Source organism: Diabrotica virgifera, chromosome 3 (assembly GCF_917563875.1).
Source record: "Diabrotica virgifera virgifera chromosome 3, PGI_DIABVI_V3a".
NCBI lineage: Eukaryota > Metazoa > Arthropoda > Insecta > Coleoptera > Chrysomelidae > Diabrotica > Diabrotica virgifera.
Genome location: NC_065445.1, coordinates 203,811,162 through 203,832,521, shown reverse-complemented (window position 1 = coordinate 203,832,521; position 21,360 = coordinate 203,811,162). Strand labels below are relative to the sequence as shown.

The 21,360-nt window shown below is 33.7% G+C and overlaps 2 long non-coding RNA genes across 2 annotated transcripts; both read right to left on the bottom strand.

Annotated features, from left to right (window-relative positions):
- Window positions 1-3,333: 3,333 nt before the first annotated feature.
- On the bottom strand, window positions 3,334-13,793 carry LOC126882329 (uncharacterized). The gene is made up of 2 exons (XR_007697275.1): window positions 13,499-13,793; window positions 3,334-4,325 (listed from the first exon to the last, which is right to left on the bottom strand). It is a non-coding gene; the product is annotated as an uncharacterized LOC126882329 (long non-coding RNA).
- Window positions 13,794-20,164: 6,371 nt separating this feature from the next.
- LOC126882328 (uncharacterized) lies at window positions 20,165-21,015 on the bottom strand. The gene is made up of 2 exons (XR_007697274.1): window positions 20,627-21,015; window positions 20,165-20,570 (listed from the first exon to the last, which is right to left on the bottom strand). It is a non-coding gene; the product is annotated as an uncharacterized LOC126882328 (long non-coding RNA).
- Window positions 21,016-21,360: the final 345 nt, after the last annotated feature.

Here is a 21,360-nt window from a genome sequence, read left to right as displayed (position 1 = left end):
TTACCTACTTCATAATATTTAACATGTCACAGAACGTCAATAACCCTACTAAATCGTATTCAGCGGCGTTAGCCCAGAACTCGAATCTACTACCAAACAGAGATCAAGCCGTAGTTTTTACATCAATAGATGGTTTTAAAATACAAGACTATCTCCTACATATTGGGCCAATAGTGAACCCATATAATATAATATACTGTTCACGCATCTCTAACAATCGAGTATGCATATACTTGAGAGATAAAAACATTGTCGACGATTTTCTAAAAAATTATGGAAGTATCACAATTAATAACACTCGTATAGTTGCTCGAAGATTAATTACCCCATCAGATAGATTGCTAATATCTAATGCAAGCCCCACAATTTCTAATGAAGAAATCACAGGATGTTTACAAAATCTAGGCTTAACATTATTATTGCCAATGATACAACTGAGAATTGGAGCTACTGACCCAGCTTACAGTCATATACTTAGTTTTAGAAGACAAATTTACATCTCGCCTCCAGAAAATGCATCTTTACCGGAATACATTGATATAGAACAAGATGGAATAGTAAATAGGTTATATTTAACACTAGACAGCCACAACTGTTTCAAATGCAAGCAGGCAGGACACAATGCTTTACAATGCACTGCCTCATTTCCACCACCTATGAGTATAATACCTACAGGAAGCAATATTCAATCAGACAACATAACTCAGGCCCAGAATTCAGCACTTTCTATTTCTGACACCACTACCGCTTCTTCTTCCAATAATACACAACCCATCAAAGACCACAGTTCACTAATAAAACAAAACGTACCCCTAGATATGTCTAAGCTATCTACGCCACAAAGTCCAGAACTATCAAACTCACCCCTCTCTCAATCTTTCAATCCCCCTATGAATCTTGAGATAAACAAAAATATTTTGGTGGACAATACAAAGTACGATCATCCCTTAACACATAATAACTCACAAAAACGTACCGCTTCTGCTGTTTCTTCTCCTACTTCTGAGGATGTCCAATTCGCAACTCAAACTATAACACAAAATAAGAAAAAGACCAAAACAGAAAAAAAACCTGAACAAAACATAAAGTTTTCAGACAATACTAAAACATATATAGATAATCACTCGCCTCCTTTTTGCCTCAGCAGTCAGCAAGTTGAAAGTCTACTAGAAAATTGCTACGGCTGTTCTGATATAGTAACGGTGGCGAAGGATTATAACTCTGACATCGTAGCTATTATCACTATGTTGGATGAAATTCACCCACATTTAGAAGACAGAACAACAAAATATCGCTGCACTAAATTGAGGAAAAAATTAGCTCTACAAATTAATTTACAAATTAATTTAACGAATTTGGATTCTGAAAGTGATTCATCCACTTTTTAATTTTTGTGCTCATTAATAAAATATAATCATTTATGTATAACAAAATTTTACAGTGGAATTTAAATAGCTTTAAAACTCGTTTACCTATGTTACAGTTGTTAATCAATCAATACACACCACAAATTATTTGTCTTCAAGAAACTAATTTTAAAGATTCCACCTGCATGAATCTAAAATCTTTTAATTCATATTTTAAAAATAGGGATAATGCTGGTCACGCTTCAGGTGGCGTTGCCATTGATGTAAAAGAACAAATAATATCCAAAGAAATTCCTCTAAGCACAAATCTGGAAGCTGTAGCTGTACAAATTGGTACACCACAAAAAGTTAACATATGTAATATATATATATACCTCCAAATTATAACCTAGAAGAACAACATCTTGTAAACCTAATAAATCAGGTACCTAATCCAAAATTTATTCTGGGAGATCTAAATGGACATAAGACACTAACTGGGGTTCCTTTAAAACTACATCTACCGGAAAGAAGATTGAAAATATAGTGAACACGTTAAATCTTGCAATACTAAACGATGGTAGTAGCACCCACTTAAACTTATCGACAGGGACATTTTCTTCTATAGATATCTCACTTTGTACACCCACTCTTCAAATAAATCACAATTGGTACGTAGAAAAAGACTTATATGAGAGTGATCACTACCCGATTTTAATAGAAAAACACTTGATTAAATCTACGCCAGTTAAGCCTGATCCGAGATGGAGGTTAGACAAAGCTGACTGGGGACTTTTTCAAGAAATTATCCGTAGTGAATCTTCAATGATTTGTTTAGATAATACAATAGACGAAATAATTTTACAATTCAATAAAATCATAACCGAAGCAGCTATAAAAGCAATAGGAAAAACAAAGTTCATTGAAAGGGATAAAGTTACTCCCTGGTGGAATGAAGAATGTAAAGAAGCTATTAAACTAAGTAAAAAAGCTCTTCAAAAGTACAAAAGACACAAAAATCTAGAAAATGTAATCGAACTTAAAAGGAGTAGGGCTAGAGCCAAACTGGTTACCACAAGATCTAAAAGACAATCCTGGATAAAATATGTAGAAACGATAAATAATTACACACCTGTATCAAAAGTTTGGAGGAAAATAAAGAAGATAGCAGGCTCGAGTTCATATCAAGGAATAGATTCATTAGAATTAGACAATAAATCATCTACAACAGACCATGCAGAAATCGTAGAAAAAATAGCCGAAACATTCCAGTTAACATCCTCAAATTCTATTTATGATAAAGATTTCCTAACTTATAAAGAACAAAAAGAAAGTATTCCCATCAACATAGTAAACAATAATGAACCTATAAATGTACTTATCACAATCAGAGAAATAAGAGAGATGTTAGATTCTTTAAAGGACACATCTCCAGGTCCGGATGACATTCCAGCTTCTTTTCTGAAACACCTACCTGAAGAAGCTTTAGAAATTTTATTAAAAATATACAATCGTATATGGACTAAACATGAATTTCCCAGATTATGGAAATCCTCTATAACTATTGCCATTTTAAAACCTAATAAACCACGAAACAAAGCAGATTCTTATCGTCCTGTTGTTGCGAAAACGAAGGTTTTGTTGTGGCAGAATAGATATAGCTTCAAAGGGGTAGTTACTTAGTTATGGAAGTTTCCTGAAACTAGGCTAGCTGGATGTTTAAGAGACTTGATAAGTGGGACTCAGGAGAGGGTTGGCCGAATTTGCACACCCGAAATAAGACAATATCTAATGAAGTACTGAAATGTTATAGGAAATAAATTAGCAATAAGAAGGGATGAAAAGAAAGTTAAACTACTGACCGAGAAGATATTACAGAGAACGTATATGGGCGCCTGGGAAGGATTAACTTAATTCTTTCCCGAGTGACTTGTAATGCTGTACCTAACTAAGACTATTAAAGTGGTAGGATAATAAAACATATAAGTATGTACAACCAACCAGTTTAATGGAAAAAAATTACCTATAACCCTATATACAATTTATACAAACTAGCTAACACCTGACGTACTAGGCTAGTACGCTCCTGTCTATAACCTATATATTACAGTATAAAAATGGATTGAATTTATTATACCAAGACAATTAGTTGATTTGAATATGCATGTACAAAAACTTATTATTAAAGAGTATTACAACATTGGTTGACAATTTCGTATCTGATCAGAATGACGAACCGGACAATACTTACGAATTGAAATAAATACTATTAAAGAGATGAGGTAATAACCTTACGATAGTGTGCACATTATCTTACCGGGTAGGTTATGATCTCCGGACTATTTTAAATAAAGATACAATAATGAAAATGACCTAAAATTTGTTGAAAAGAAAATTTTTAATATGATAAAGTGAATTGATTTTAGAAGAGTTGAATTTACATGATTTTTAAGGTTATCTATGTTATTAAAAATGTTAAAGTTGAAAAAAAATATTAGGCAAAAGGATTGTAAATGTAAATTTTAACAATAAAAACCTGTCGCTTCTACTAAATGCAGGACTGTGGCTTCTCCAAACTCCAGTAGTTGATACGGGGAGAGCCAAGTAAGGTATCTTCCGGTTTTCCCTACCTTAGGGGAAGTACTTCTCACCAACCAGAAGGTATGAAGATGAGGTACGACAAGGAGCTACTTCCTAGCACCGGGAAAACTATATATTTTCCAAAAAAAATAAACCAAAACTAAACTCCATCCAATGCCCAAAAACCCAAAATGATTGTCTATTCCATTTCAAAACTTGTTTGGGTGACTTAATCTTGGTCTCCACCAGTGGCTAAAAACAAAACCTTTGATCAGCTGATTGCCTTGAACACACAAGAACAGGCCTAGGCAAAAAGGTGTACCACCTTATCAGAACTTGACAGAGAAAAAATCTAAGTAAAAAATTAAGCTTGATGTACTTGCTTGAAATGTCAGTGACCTTGATTGTCCTTGCCTGGAAAGAGCCTTTTTAAACGAATATAAGGAAGTATTTGAACAAGTAAATATGAATCTGGTAATCAAGATTACTTTAAGGAGTTATATAAATGAGAGAATAAGAATGGTCATTGATTCCAAACTGATTTTGAACTGGAAGTATATAGTTAGAAAGAATTATTTTCTCTGTAGAAAAAATAAGTGCGATGGTATTGAAATATTGCAAATCTGATGATTGAAGAATAACAATTCATTTAAAGATAATATATGTGAGATATTGAGAATGAATAAAAGGGTTATTTTTTTTTATGAAAAACATTTCTTCTATACATACCCATTACTCTTCAAAAAAAGGTGTTGGAACACAAAAACTCTTCCTTTCAAACACTTAACCAAAAACAAAACAACTCCTTCTCACGTAAATTAATATTCTATTTAAAACGTTTAAACCAAAATTTTATATTCTCCGTAATGGCCACTGGTGTGAGGTCTTGCTTCCACACAAGCCGAGATTGAAGTGACGATCCGGTCCCTCTACAATGACAATCACGTCAGCCGGAAGCCGTATCGACACACAAACCAACTTCTAGGTTCTGAATTCCCCAAAGTTACCAACTTTGTCGTCGATCAACAGCAACTTTCAATACAAGTGTCTGTAACGTTGGTTGCATACCTAGTGAGAGTGTTCCAAATATTTTGTAATGCTTATTATAAAGTGACGATACGTATCACGCATCGTTACATTCCCCCATTACTTGTAAGAAAAAAAATTGATCTTATAAACAATTTTTTTTTATTATACATAATATATACCCATATAGATACTCAATACAAATATGTATCCATAGAGAAAAATCACACGCTGTGGGATCCAACACAGGCGTGAATAAACCAAATATCTAAACTATACTACGAACCTAAGAATACCCTAAAATAACCTATATTAGCGACACAGAACTCGTAGGACAAGTCCTCGGTGCATACATCATAAAGACCAAATTGTGTTCAAGTTGATTCAGTAGATTTTTATAAAACCCCAAATTATAGTCAACCAGAACACCATAACAACAATATTCGAATACAAACTCAATATAACCTATACGACGACTAACTTACTCACACTTACAGCTGACTCGATCGATTATACCTAACCGCAAATTATGAGTCATGTAAATGGGGTTGTCTTAATGACCAATATATCACATATGGTACCAACATACATAGTTAAGGTTTATTATAACCCGTTGCTAAACTTCATAATTCAGATAAATTCTAATCAAAAAAAAATGTCGAATGGGACGAGTAGTACAAACTGTTCTATCGATGGACAACAGATTTAAATAGAGCATATACAAAGTGAACAGTCAGTAGAAATCTCGTATCCAATTCTCAACATGCCAAAAAATAGACCACAGTATAACTTAACCTAAATATAAGAGTCATTCAAGAAGGGGAAATTTTATTGTAGCAAGACTTTTATCCTAAATTGATCCGGCAGTGGACAACAGATTTATAGGGAAGCATATCCAAGGTGGAACAATCAGGCAGATTTAATTGAGCAATGCTACAACTTAGCGCTAAATGTGCTAATAATGATTACATATTGGGTACCATGAACCTAATTCAACTGATCATCAGATTTGTATTAGATGCAATGGAAGATCTTTCCAAGGGTAACTAATCGAATGGTTGACATAACAGAAGTTAGCTCACGCTGGGTTTCTCTAACTATGGCTATAGCTACAACAGATTGATAAGAATGGCCAGAAGAAGCTAACCACTATTTTGAAGTCATTACACATGAAATAAATCAAGAAGTCACATATCAATAACTCTTATAAATAAATCCAACTAAGGAAATACTAGAGAACAAGTAAATCAATTTCTAAAGAAACTGCAGATTAAGAAAATGTTCCCTAGTTACTCACAGTCAACAGGATGTTGATCCCGACTCTAATTTACATACAAACAAAAATAATGAGTTTCCAGGAAAGCTGATGTTCGAACACAATAATCCCTTGGTGTAGGCAAAAGCTACCATATTTTCATAGGACTGATCTTTAAGAAGTTACCATTATTATCAGAACAAACAAAATAGTAAAGCGAACGCATAATAAGTATACAATAAACAGACAAGTTTACACCTAAGTCTCTTCAGAATGATCATAAACTGAAAATTGAATAAGAATGCCTAGTGCATGATTAAAATGATGATTAAACATTCTATCATAAAGATTCAGCATCTGAACTAATTGAGGTATGGCTTGGAACTAGGCAACTGTGAGCAATGAAATCTGCTTCCTATCAGGTGCACAGTCGATAAGCAACAAGTCTCGAACCCACGTATTTGCATAGCCAAGCTAGGCAAACCACTTTCCTAAGAAATACTCAATATGATAATTAACGAAATGGTGTCATCGTGTTATCATAAATTTTATCTTAATCAACTTAACTACATATTTGACAAATGGTGTATAACTTTGGACTCTCACTGCATACTCAAATTTTATTTACCAAACAAATATCGCGATAACTTCTTTAGACCATAAGAAGCTAATGTATCAAGGAATCATACTAAGCATTTTAATAACTCTCCAGCAGAAACTAAAAATTAAACACAAAACTAAACCTATTTGGTAGATACACTAATCTACAAGTGATGACATATATAAGCATAATCACATACAAGGTGTTAACAGTTCCATACCAGTTCAATATTAAGCCCAACTAAGCTAAATCTCAATAATAAACTAATGACATCTCAGATACATAGAATATGGAAAGCTAGAAAGACTACTATAATAGATAAAACATAGAGTCCCTATCTGGTGACTAAAATCAAAATCCAATCGTTAACCTATTCATTGAACAATCGATTATTTCTAAAATTTAGAAAGAGGAATTAACTTGATCAAACCTGTTAAGTTAATCTTCTTCTTCTGACGACGAAGATGCTAAGTCGTTGACAGTATTATCTGGTAGTAAGTCCTTTATGTGAAATCGACCAAGTTTCCTGTTGGACGAACTATCTTTTAATTCATATATTAAAGGAGAGATTACTTTACTGACAACACATGGGACATATTTCTGACAAAATTTGGCAGAAATAGCATCACCTTTACTTGACTTAACAAAATTACGTTTTAATACCCGATCACCAACAAAGAATCGCAAATCTCTTTTACTCAAATTGTATTGACTCTGTGACTTAAGGTAAGAAGATTTTAACTTCTTCCTGATGTCTGCAAATATTGGGGGCAAAGTCTGAACATCATCTAAACGATGAAGTTTCTCAGAGATCTGAGGGAGATTTGTGGAATTGTCTGAAATTAAACCAAAATAATAACCAGACAAAGCAATATTTCTACCAAAATTCAGATAAGCTGGAGAACATTGAGTAACTTCATGGACCGAAGTTCTTATGGCTTGAGCTATGGAGTGGATATACTGGTCCCAAGCTCTGTGATCTGGATAGGTGTACGATCTAAGGGCTGTTACAATACTGCGGTTCACTCGCTCACTATGATTAGCTTGCGGATGGTATGCAGCATTATAAAAGATCTTCTGAACTTTGTACTTAGTTAGAAGATCCTTAAAGGCCTTAGACACAAATTGAGGACCATTGTCACAAGACACAATTTGGGGAACACCAAACAACAAAAAGACTTGTTCTTCCAAATATTTCACAATGGCAGGGACAGTAGCATTCCGAAGAGGAAAAACTAGTGGAAATTTAGTAAAGTAGTCCACAACTACTAAACAATAGGTATAGCCATTGTAACTACGAGGATATGGTCCAATCAGATCCATGGATATCATCTGCCATGGGAAGTCAATGTTCCTAAAAGTACCCATTAATCCAGCTTGTGGCATAGTACTTGGCTTGCAAGTAGCACAAACTCTACATCTAGAAATATATTTCTTGATATAGGTGCGCATGCCAGGCCAATAATATAATTCTGCTGTCCTACTAAATGTTTTATAAGAACCAAAATGACCAGATGTCACATTATCATGAAATGTACGAAGAATTTCATCCCGGTTTGCTGTTGGGACAACAATCTTCCAATCAGACATATTAGACAAAGCTTCCACTGAACTAACGACATGCTTATAAAGGATATTATTTTCTACTTTAAAATCAGGATACTGATCAGGTTCTTGGGTAACCTTTTCCACCATTTTCTGATACCATGCATCCGGAACTAAAGTGGATAAGTCAAGAAGATTGACATCAAATGTTCGAGACAAAGCATCAGCTACTACAACACCATTTGCTTTACGATGGACGATATTATAATCAAAGGCTGACAACTTACAAATCCATCGAGACAAACGTTGGGAGGGGTTACGCATAGAATGCATCCACAATAATGAACTGTGGTCAGTAATAAGGGTGCACTTACGACCTTCCAAATAGTAACGGAAAGCCTCCAAGCCATGAATAATAGCAAGGAGTTCACGCTCTGTAGTGGAGTAATTTTTCTGAGCCTTATTAAGCTTCTTACTAGTATAGGCTATGGGGTGTTCAGAACCATCTTTCATCTGAAAGAGTACACCACCTGAAGCGGTATTTGAACAATCTGTCATGAGATAGAAGTGTTCACTGAAATCAGGTGAAGTCATGACAGGAGCACTGGTAAGAGCTTCTTTAATGCGATGAAAAGCATCATCAGCTTCAGGAGTCCAGGTGATAGTCTGGCCCTTTTTCCTATTCTTAAGGAGGTCAGTAAGGGGTGATAATAAAGTAGAATAAGAAGGCACAAATCGACGATAGTAACCACACATGCCCAAGATCCTACGTAATTGTGTAGTAGTTTTAGGAATGGGGAAGTCCTTAATAGCGGTTACTTTATCAGGGTCTGTTCTCAAACCTTGATGATCAACAACATATCCTAGAAATTTCAAATTAGGACGACAAAAATTACATTTCTCTAAATTAACAGTGAGATTAGCCTCTTTAAGGCGTGAAAATAACTTCTCTAATATCTCAATATGTGAGGAAAAATCAGGAGTAACAACTATAATGTCATCTAAGTAATAAAATACAAATGGTTCAAGTTGTGGACCAATAACCAAGTCCATTAGACGACACATTGTTTGTGGAGCTGAAACTAGACCGAAAGGCATTGTGACAAATTGAAATAACCCTTTACCACTGACAGCGAAAGCAGTATACTTCTTACTCTCTTCGCTTAATGGAATTTGTAAGAAGGCTTTGTATAAATCGATCGAAGAGATATATTTGGCATTCTGAAGTTTGCTCAGAATTATATCTATCCGAGGGATGGGATAAGCATCTCGATTAGTAGTGATACTATTCAGTTTGCGACCATCGAAGCATACTCGGAATGATCCATCCTTCTTCTTTGTCATCCATAACGGCGAACAATATGAAGAATTTGAATGTTCGATAATGTTTAGAGAGAGCATCGAATCAATTTCTTTACCCAAATCTGCTTGCCATGCCTGAGGTATGGGATATTGATATTGTCTAAACGGAGTTGAAGTGTTCACTTCGATAGTATGAGATATTAAATGTGTACGGCCTAATTTATCTTTGGAAGAGATAGAAGAAAATTTAGAGATAATATTCTCTAACTGGGTTTGTTCTAAGCTAGACAAACTAGAGAACTCACGAATGGCACTTACAGTTGCGACATTAAAGGAAGATATAAACAACGAAAATCTGAACAGTTTAATGTACTATTAAATGCATTTAAGAAATCCATGCCAAGAATTATAGAATTTTTAATTGAAGGGATAACATAAAATTTAACCATTTTCCGAATATTGGCAACTACGATTTCTGTGTCAAATTTACCTGTAATTGACTGGATAGCACCATCCGCAGTAGAGACTTGCAGAGAAGAAATAGGCATAACATTAATATCCGTGTTTTCTAACAATTTCAGCGAATTCGAACCTATTAAAGAAATGTTAGAACCACTATCTAATAGAGCTAAACAAGATTGTCCTAAAATTTCAATTTCAAGATAAGGTCGGTTATCATTATGTTTCCTAACTAATAACGAATTTATATCAAAATCCAAAATATCTGATTTATTTTTAAAATTATCTGGTATTAACATAGACATATTATTATTATTTACAAACGTACAACCTGGTATAGAATTTGGAACTGTTTCCTTGTCCTGATTATGCTTATTACTAAAATTCCAGTTTAAGACTGGAGGGGATAATCTACGATCAAGCGAACCGCACGAGTCAACTGAAGTGTTACTAACAATTACCTTTTCCCTGATTTCGGTTTGCGTGCTGGTCTCCGGTTGGAAGTCTTTCTTCACCTGCCTAACATAGTATTGATAAACATGGTCACTGATTCTCCAGGTTTCTGCTTGTGGTTCTTGATCTCGTCTAAGAGATCAGTCTGGAAAGAATACGGCAGAAAGTCAGATTTCAGTTTCTGAGCCAAATCAGTCCAAGTGGTAAAGCTACCACGGTTGTTTATAAACCACGTAAAAGCATGGCCAGTAAATAATTCTGCAGAAGCTGAAAAAAGATCCTCTTCACTCACGCCTCTTGAAACACGGAGACATTCTACCCTATCCAAAAATAAAATAACTTTGTCATAGTGGCCTTCACCAGAAAACGAAACTCCCCACTTATGTACCTGCACAGGCTTGGGATGTAACAAGGAATTAGAGGCTTGAACCGAAGAAACAGGAGTGGAGGTGGCTAAAGGATTTACGCGAGAATCAAGTTCACCTTCTAAACTGAGAATCCTAATGGACATAGAGCGTTTGTAAAGTTGTTGCTCCTCATCTGAGCAACATAATAAGTGGACACGACCAGAGATATGAGCAAGACGTGAAATGTATCTAGAATATATGCTATCATGGACAGTCCCTCTAAAATTATTTATCTTTTGCGTAAGATCTTCTAGTGTCTCATTTATTCCCTGTTGTTGTTCCAGGAAAGGAATAGCTGCAGCTGAAATTTGGCGGAAACTCCTATTTCCTTGCTCCTGTTTAAGAGCACCACGCAATAGACTGCGTTTTCTATCATATTTAGCGGCTCCCTCAACCTCTATTTCCCTTATCCTCAACTCATAATCTAACTCCTTAACTAACAAATGTTCTGGCTGAAAGGTACACATGGTGATAGGAAAAATTTAGTAACAAAAAACCCAACCCAACAACGACAAACCGAACCCACCCCAACAAACTAACGACTAAATTAACCGACTATCTACTAAACAAGCTGCTCAACCGACGAGCTGCTAAACTAACGACCGAATAAACCGACAAACCAAATATAACCGAGATATATATTTGGGGTAGATATTTAAAATAATTTAAGTAACTGTTTAAACGAAAATGTATATAAAAAAAATGAAAACTTTATAAATTATATATAGGTATGGTAAGCAAAAATTTAGCTAACTGTAGTATATTATGGCTGCACCTAAATCAAAAATAGTAATGTACCTAGATATCAAAAAAAAATAAATCCTTCTAAATCTTTCAAAATAAATATCCAGGTATCACCAAACCGATCAAACCGAAATGTCAACCAATATACCTGTTCAAATATTATCCTACTCAAGATTTACGATTATTATTTTAAATAAAATAAAATAGTACCAATACAGCAACACAAGTGCACTAGTTTATTTATTTTTTTCAAGTAACGTACAAAAGAACAAACATATATCTCTATATAACTCTAAACTATACAACTATGAACCAGATGGATACTTACTAGAAAAGTTTTCAACAAAAGCAACCAAAATAAAAGAAGATAATATATACTGTCTTATTGCGAAGTCGGGTACCACGTTGGCAAGCATCAATTGTTGCGAAAACGAAGGTTTTGTTGTGGCAGAATAGATATAGCTTCAAAGGGGTAGTTACTTAGTTATGGAAGTTTCCTGAAACTAGGCTAGCTGGATGTTTAAGAGACTTGATAAGTGGGACTCAGGAGAGGGTTGGCCGAATTTGCACACCCGAAATAAGACAATATCTAATGAAGTACTGAAATGTTATAGGAAATAAATTAGCAAAAAGAAGGGATGAAAAGAAAGTTAAACTACTGACCGAGAAGATATTACAGAGAACGTATATGGGCGCCTGGGAAGGATTAACTTAATTCTTTCCCGAGTGACTTGTAATGCTGTACCTAACTAAGACTATTAAAGTGGTAGGATAATAAAACATATAAGTATGTACAACCAACCAGTTTAATGGAAAAAAATTACCTATAACCCTATATACAATTTATACAAACTAGCTAACACCTGACGTACTAGGCTAGTACGCTCCTGTCTATAACCTATATATTACAGTATAAAAATGGATTGAATTTATTATACCAAGACAATTAGTTGATTTGAATATGCATGTACAAAAACTTATTATTAAAGAGTATTACAACATTGGTTGACAATTTCGTATCTGATCAGAATGACGAACCGGACAATACTTACGAATTGAAATAAATACTATTAAAGAGATGAGGTAATAACCTTACGATAGTGTGCACATTATCTTACCGGGTAGGTTATGATCTCCGGACTATTTTAAATAAAGATACAATAATGAAAATGACCTAAAATTTGTTGAAAAGAAAATTTTTAATATGATAAAGTGAATTGATTTTAGAAGAGTTGAATTTACATGATTTTTAAGGTTATCTATGTTATTAAAAATGTTAAAGTTGAAAAAAAATATTAGGCAAAAGGATTGTAAATGTAAATTTTAACAATAAAAACCTGTCGCTTCTACTAAATGCAGGACTATGGCTTCTCCAAACTCCAGTAGTTGATACGGGGAGAGCCAAGTAAGGTATCTTCCGGTTTTCCCTACCTTAGGGGAAGTACTTCTCACCAACCAGAAGGTATGAAGATGAGGTGCGACAAGGAGCTACTTCCTAGCACCGGGAAAACTATATATTTTCCAAAAAAAATAAACCAAAACTAAACTCCATCCAATGCCCAAAAACCCAAAATGATTGTCTATTCCATTTCAAAACTTGTTTGGCTGACTTAATCTTGGTCTCCACCAGTGGCTAAAAACAAAACCTTTGATCAGCTGATTGCCTTGAACACACAAGAACAGGCCTAGGCAAAAAGGTGTACCACCTTATCAGAACTTGACAGAGAAAAAATCTAAGTAAAAAATTAAGCTTGATATACTTGCTTGAAATGTCAGTGACCTTGATTGTCCTTGACTGGAAAGAGCCTTTTTAAACGAATATAAGGAAGTATTTGAACAAGTAAATATGAATCTGGTAATCAAGATTACTTTAAGGAGTTATATAAATGAGAGAATAAGAATGGTCATTGATTCCAAACTGATTTTGAACTGGAAGTATATAGTTAGAAAGAATTCTTTTCTCTGTAGAAAAAATAAGTGCGATGGTATTGAAATATTGCAAATCTGATGATTGAAGAATAACAATTCATTTAAAGATAATATATGTGAGATATTGAGAATGAATAAAAGGGTTATTTTTTTTTTTATGAAAAACATTTCTTCAATACATACCCATTACTCTTCAAAAAAAGGTGTTGGAACACAAAAACTCTTCCTTTCAAACACTTAACCAAAAACAAAACAACTCCTTCTCACGTAAATTAATATTCTATTTAAAACGTTTAAACCAAAATTTTATATTCTCCGTAATGGCCACTGGTGTGAGGTCTTGCTTCCACACAAGCCGAGATTGAAGTGACGATCCGGTCCCTCTACAATGACAATCACGTCAGCCGGAAGCCGTATCGACACACAAACCAACTTCTAGGTTCTGAATTCCCCAAAGTTACCAACTTTGTCGTCGATCAACAGCAACTTTCAATACAAGTGTCTGTAACGTTGGTTGCATACCTAGTGAGAGTGTTCCAAATATTTTGTAATGCTTATTATAAAGTGACGATACGTATCACGCATCGTTACACTGTCTCTCTAACTTGTGTCATGTGTAAGCTTTTAGAAAAAATTATAAATAAACGTTTATTGTGGTGTCTGGAAGAAAACAACCATCTGATTAATGAACAATCTGGATTTCGTCCTTTAAAATCGGCCACCGACAACTTAGTAGATCTAGAAACGCATATTAATAACGCCTTCTGTAACAACCAGAAATGTATTGCAATTTATTTTGATTTGCATAAAGCATTTGATATGGCCTGGAATCACAAAATAATATCATCACTAAAATCATGGGGTTATCAAGGAAATATACTCGCTTTTGTTAAAAATTTTCTCCTAAATAGAAATTTCAAGCTAAAAGTAAACGGTCTTCTATCTAATGTGAAATATCAAGAAAATGGCACACCTCAGGGATCAGTGATCAGTCCGACGCTTTTTCTTGTAGCTATTAATGATATAATCAAATCAATGAATAAACCCATTCAAGCCAGATTATATGCTGATGATCTCATAATATTCTTAAAGGGAAACAATATACAGAGTATGGCCAAATTACTGCAAGATCAACTCGATAAATTTATATCTTGGTCTAAAAAGGGTGGTTTTCAATTTGCTTCATCCAAAACTCGCTGTATCCTATTTTCAAAGAGACCAAAGCAGATAAAGGAGATACCTACTTTAACATTTGGAGGTCAGAGACTCGAATATGTAGAAGCAATTAAATATCTAGGTCTAATATTTGATCAAGCTTTAACCTGGAAAGAACATATTAAATATATTTCAGCAGCATGTCAAAAAAGACTAAACCTCTTGAAATGTCTTTCTGGTACAAACTGGGGAGCGGACGGTAGGACTCTACTCACATTATATAAAAATCTGATACGTTCCAAAATTGATTATGGATGCCAAGCTTACTCATCTGCTTCAAAAACAACTCTAAAAGTTTTAGATATCGTACAAAACAACGCTCTTAGAATAATATGTGGTGCATTTAGAACAACTCCTATTATAAGTCTTCAGGCCGAACTCGGCGAACTACCTTTAGATTTAAGAAGACAGGAATTAATACTCTCATATGCAGTGAAGCGGTACTCTTCACAATGTCACCAAACTATTTGCTCTTCAAGTACTCAGCATACAGAAACGCACATTCCCTTTCAAGAAAAATGCAAACGAATCATAAATGAACTACACCTTAAAGTTCCTAAAATCTATCCTAGCAAAATACCAACTCCCCCTCCTTGGCTAATATCTTCTCCTCATTTAATAATGGATCTAGCGTTAGAAAATAAGAAAGAAACCAATCGTCATATAATTATTTCTAAATATCAAACCTTCATTTCTCAATTTTCCTCATTCGAACAGTTATTCACTGATGGATCAAAGACTAAATATTGTGTAGCATCTGCCTTTGTAACACATAATGAAATAAAGAAATATAAACTAGAGGGGACTAACACTATTTTAACAGGAGAACTCTTTGCGATATATAAAGCCCTAAGTCATGTTAGGAAAAGTTCTCAAATTAACTTTCTCATAATTACGGACTCTTTAAATTCTTTAGAAATCATCTCTAAAATCTATTCTCCCCACCCTGTGGCCAAACTCATAAGACAAGAATTGCACAATCTAAATCACAAAAATGTTGCTTTCCTGTGGGTTCCATCTCATATTGGAATCGCTGGAAATGAACTGGCAGATAAACATGCTCGAGAAGCCTTATAGGACGCAACTATAGAGATCTATCCAACAACTCCAGCGTCAGATCTCAAATCATATTTCCACAGCAAAATAGTTGATATATGGAATAGCAGATGGCATGAAAACCAGAAGCAGTTATTTGAGATAAAACCAACATTTCAACGATGGTCTGATAATTCCACAAACCGATTTTCCCAAGTGATCATCTCGCGATTGCGGCTTGGTCATAGCCGCCTCACGCATGGTCATCTGATGACACGAGATCCTCAACCGGAGTGTTATGCTTGTGAGACCCCTCTGACAATAAAACACCTTCTAGTGGAGTGCCCGTTATACAGTGCGGAAAGAGTTCAATTCGGAATCCCGGACGATTTGAAAATACTATTCTCAAAGTGCGGTTCCAAAGTGATCCTTCAATACTTAAAAGCAATAAACTGTTTATATAAAATTTAATTGTAGTATTCTATAGTTATTATTATTGTTAACAAAACTATCATTTTCGCTAATAGCCGTACAGGCTGATGCGAGTTTGTAAATAAAAAAAAATCTTCAAATATTGTTTCTACGCTTATATAATAAAATATGTCTTGTGGCTCTAATTCCAGTGAACTCGGCAAAATGATTCTAAAAAGGAACACACCTACCGATCACACCATGACGCGGATGACGTCCAACGGTAAGTATATTAGACGGAGAATAATTTAGTTTCAGCACTCTCCAGTGAGCTACAAGTGCTAATAAGGTTTTCCAGATACATTATAGAGACATTCAACTGGAAGGAATACACCGTTACTGAATTCTGATACGTTAGTATCACTTTTGACAAAGTGTACAACAAAGAACCCATCTACAAAATGGGCCAACTTGGATACAGCAAGGTAATGACAATAGTTGCGTTCATCAAACAGAGAGCTTGGAATCGGATTGCAATCGGATTGGAAGCTCTTTTACTAGTGAACGGTGCGCTGAATTAATCGGATTGGAAGCGCTCGCCATTTTATTCAGCCTTAAATTTGTTATTGTGCTGTGATAGCTGAATCCTGCCAACTTTAAAATTAAGTTCAAAGTAAAATGGACAATTTAATTAAAATTGAATATAAATACAATAATTATTGTATGTAATTTATTGTAAATATTTGTAGTTCTTATTTATATGTATCCTATTATAGTTATTATCTAAATTAAGTTAGAAATATTTGTGTTTTTTTATTTATATAGTTACTAGAAATATTAACACAATATGTGTAGGGGAGACTGGGTAACAGTGAGACATGGGTAACAGTGAGACACTTGAAATATCTTCCCTCCTTTTCGCCACGTGGAGATATTATTACTTACGCATGATTGCTGTATTTACTGGTTACTGATTACTAATATGTTCGGCGGCCGTGCAGTGTCAGTTTAGGATTTATCGTGATAAAGTGTGTTTGGTGGGCACTAAGTAAAATAATACAGGGATTTTGAGAATTTTTTATAAAAGCATGTTAATTATTAAGATTTTTCTAGTATTACTATGACATTGTGTATAGATTAGTAAACATGATACCACAGTTTAGCAATGCAAACTAAGTTTTATAATAACAAAAATAATATTTTTTAAATTTTATGGCAAATGGGTAACAATGAGACGGGGTACATTGAGACATGTCTCACTGTTACGCAGATGTTATAAAAAATTACATTTTGTATTTTTTTTTTTCTAAAATTTGTAGTAAAAGGCATTAAGATGATATTGCCAAGGCCAGTTTGTTAACGTCATACTAAACGGCAATTTTTTTTTCATTAGAGATAAATTTCAATTTAATAAATGTACGTTATTTCCGATCCCTATTTTTTTAATAAATAAGTACTTTGTAACTTGAATTTGTTTTTTATTTGTTTTATTTTTCATGTAAATAAATACTTTGTAATTTAAATGTTTTTTTATGTTTTCTTTCCTATAAATATTATACTGTCTCACTGTTACCCATGCATGGGTAACACTGAGACAAATGACAACTTAACCTTATGCGTCGAATACAAACTAAACAAACCGAGCTATATTCAAATTTGACTTTTTCTTGTGTAATGAACACATGTGAGAGTACAATCCTGAAGAAATTTTGTTTATACATGTCACAGTAGTGGACTTATGGTTAAATGAAAAAAAAGTGTCTCACTGTTACCCAGTCTCCCCTATAGTAGGTACCTACCTCATTTATTTTCCAGCAATCCAGTTTTTGATTGATTCGCAAATCTTATAAAAATTGGTATTGATTGCATACCAACTATTTGTAATTAATATTTACCTACAATAAAATTAAATTTAATATAGGTAGGTAGGTACCTATACAATAATACTCCATATTAGTTATTTTCAATAATATTTCCAATTTTTTATTCTTCTTCACCCACCGTTATATTATTAATTTCTTTATTTAGCATACCTACTCAATATTGCATTTATCCAGAACATTATTGCCTTCTATATTATAAAATTGTGTAAAGCACAATGTTCGTTAATCGAATATTTTCTGTATCAAATTTTAATCCTCTAAATTTGCATTTTATTAGTTCAAACCTTTCTACAGCTGACCGAATCTTTAATTTATTATCAAAATTTTCTTGTTCTTGTAGTAAACGTTTATTATTCTGGTAAGATTTCATTAAGTTAAGTATCTAGATATGCCGAATTTTGAATGAGATTTATATTAGCTGGTAAAATGGAATCTGCTCGAGTTAAATAGTTAATAGGCCTGGATCCTGCATACCAAAAGAAAGTTTATTAATAGCAAGCTGAAAATTTATTATTAGCTTACCGGTGTCTAGTCGGACAAACTTTGATGTTTTAATTTAAAACAAACACTGGAACGGGAAGTTTTAATTGTTGAACAGGTTACAGGTTTCGAACGTCAGACTACAAAAACGTCTCATGTATTGTGTCGGACAGAACTTCCAATTGATTTGCTACTCTTTCATTAGCATGCAAAATCAGACTGCTATTTATCACCAATATAATTCCTATCCTCTGACATGTTCTACGTGTCGGAATTATTAAAATGCCCAACATAGAGAGAGACATACTTTATTGATACAATGTACTAAAAGGCCATCGACCAAAGTCTTTCAGCCAACTGCCCAACATATTTTTCGGACAAAAATTTTTTCATATATTATAATATACAAAGTTTGCTATTGAATAAACTTAAAAACAACCTGCTAGTTTTCACAATCATAAACTTGTCAGGATGGCACATTCCACAATTAAGGCTTCCCCTGTTTCAGTGTTTCTATACATCAAAGTGTGTCCAACTAGACACTGTTAAGCTATTAACAAATTTGAGCTTGCTATTAATCAACTTTTTTTTGGTATGCGGGATCCAGGCCTAGGTACAAAATTTTTAAAAGTAGACGTTTTAAAAAAAATTTAATTATACAGTTTAAACAGCTTTTTCAAAACTATTTACAATCATATTATTTGTTGTCATTTCATGGAATTAGGCATACTCCAAATTTAATATAAGTACTATGAAAAAAGAACTAGAGGGAGATATAATCTATTTTTTAATAAGATTCTTTGATCACAACCAACTAACTCTTGAGATAAACTGGGAATGCAGTAGACATCCCTTTATGATGCTCATACAGAAGCACATTTCCAAGCAATCTTACATTACAAAGTTGTTGCTGGCATCCTATAAAGGGAAAAAATAATTATTTTGCATATTTACGTTATCTTGAAGCTGCATTCGATAAAAAATTCTGAAACGAGAAAGCTCACTTTAATACTTATCCGGGCAAGACATTTTACTTCCATATAAAAGACATGGCGTTTCGGGCCTATTGAGCCCCACTTGCCCGGATAAGGGTTAAAACAGTAAAAGAAAACGCAGCAGCATAAGGTACTGTTGGTTGGGAGCACTCTGAAGACCACCATGTGTTCGTTGTTCTCTGATAATACTATCAATACAGATAGAATTATTTCTACGAGTATGGCTATGTCAAACGAAATAAGGATTGAGAGACCTTTTAGATGCCCTCAGTGAAACAAATGCAATTTTAGAGCCACAACCAAATACTAGGAACACTAAGGAAGAAATTCCTCTTATTAAAAAAAGAATGGAGGGACAATTCTTGTTAACAAATTCTGCTTAACAATGGAGGAGGAAGATATATGAAAGATTGTGTTACAATACATTTAGTTTTTATCTAAGCATGAAAATAAATATCATAACCACATTTGTACTACATTTATTTTCAAACAAACCAGTTTTTATTGATTCACAAAAAATTTTTATTGATTACGATTTACAATTAACCCATTCGCAGATACGACTATATATGCATGTACTTACAAAGGGAAATTACTGTCTGCATATGAAAATGTGTCCACAAATGTGTTAATATAATATTTACAATAAAATTATATTATAGAATATTTACAATAAAATTAAACTCAATATACACATTGATATTCAAGATTAGTTATTTCCAATTTTTTGTAATTCTATATTATTTGGGTGAAAATCTTATGTCCAGAGCTCTTTGGCAAACCAAACGTATCCCCAGCAACAAATTATCTGGTTTACTTAGCATCCACATCATAAACATTAATTTTTTCCAATAGAATTATTGTTTTCAAATTGGTGGATATGACCAATACAATTAAATAGTTCCTGGAAATATAACAATATAATATACATGATGTTATTAATTTGTTATACAATTTTACCTGGAAAGTAGTTCTGGACATACGAAAATGTTCTCTAAATTGGATATTGAATTATGGTTTATATATATTTAATTTCATCTCATCCTTCTGGAATAATTTGAGGTAGGTACATCTGCTAAATGTATAACGGCATTTGCTAATTTCGTCCTCAAACGAAAGTTCTTCAAGAATATTATCCATTTTAGTTTAGACAGTTTCAGTTTTATTTAAAATAAAAACAAAACTGTCTAGGTTATAAATTATATAAACAAAGAATAAAAACATAAACAAATGGAACACAGAACACTCTCAATCGAATGTCAAACGTCAGTCGTTCACTAGTAAAAAAACTGTCAGCGTTTCAGCGCAAATTAATCGGATTGCACTCGGATTATTCTGGTGAACGCGACCAATGATATGACTTCCCTCGTCGTGTCTAGCCAAAAGTTCAGGGTTCAGAGAGGATAGGTACGTCCCACGGTTCTTAGACATTACTACGGTTGCCTAGATCGACTAACCAATGAACATTAAGGGTGCGATTACGTCACGAGTATACTGTAATTTGAATCATAATACCATTTTTTTTAATCCTGAGAAAACTGATACGTATTTTAGAAAAATTTAAACGGAGAATGAAAGATTACCTTATTACCGAGGGCCGAAAGTCCCTCAGAGTCAATAAAAAGTTTCTTTTAAATGAAATATTTGCAATTAAAAATCACACTTTTCTTTTATATTCAGCCCTGTAACTTATT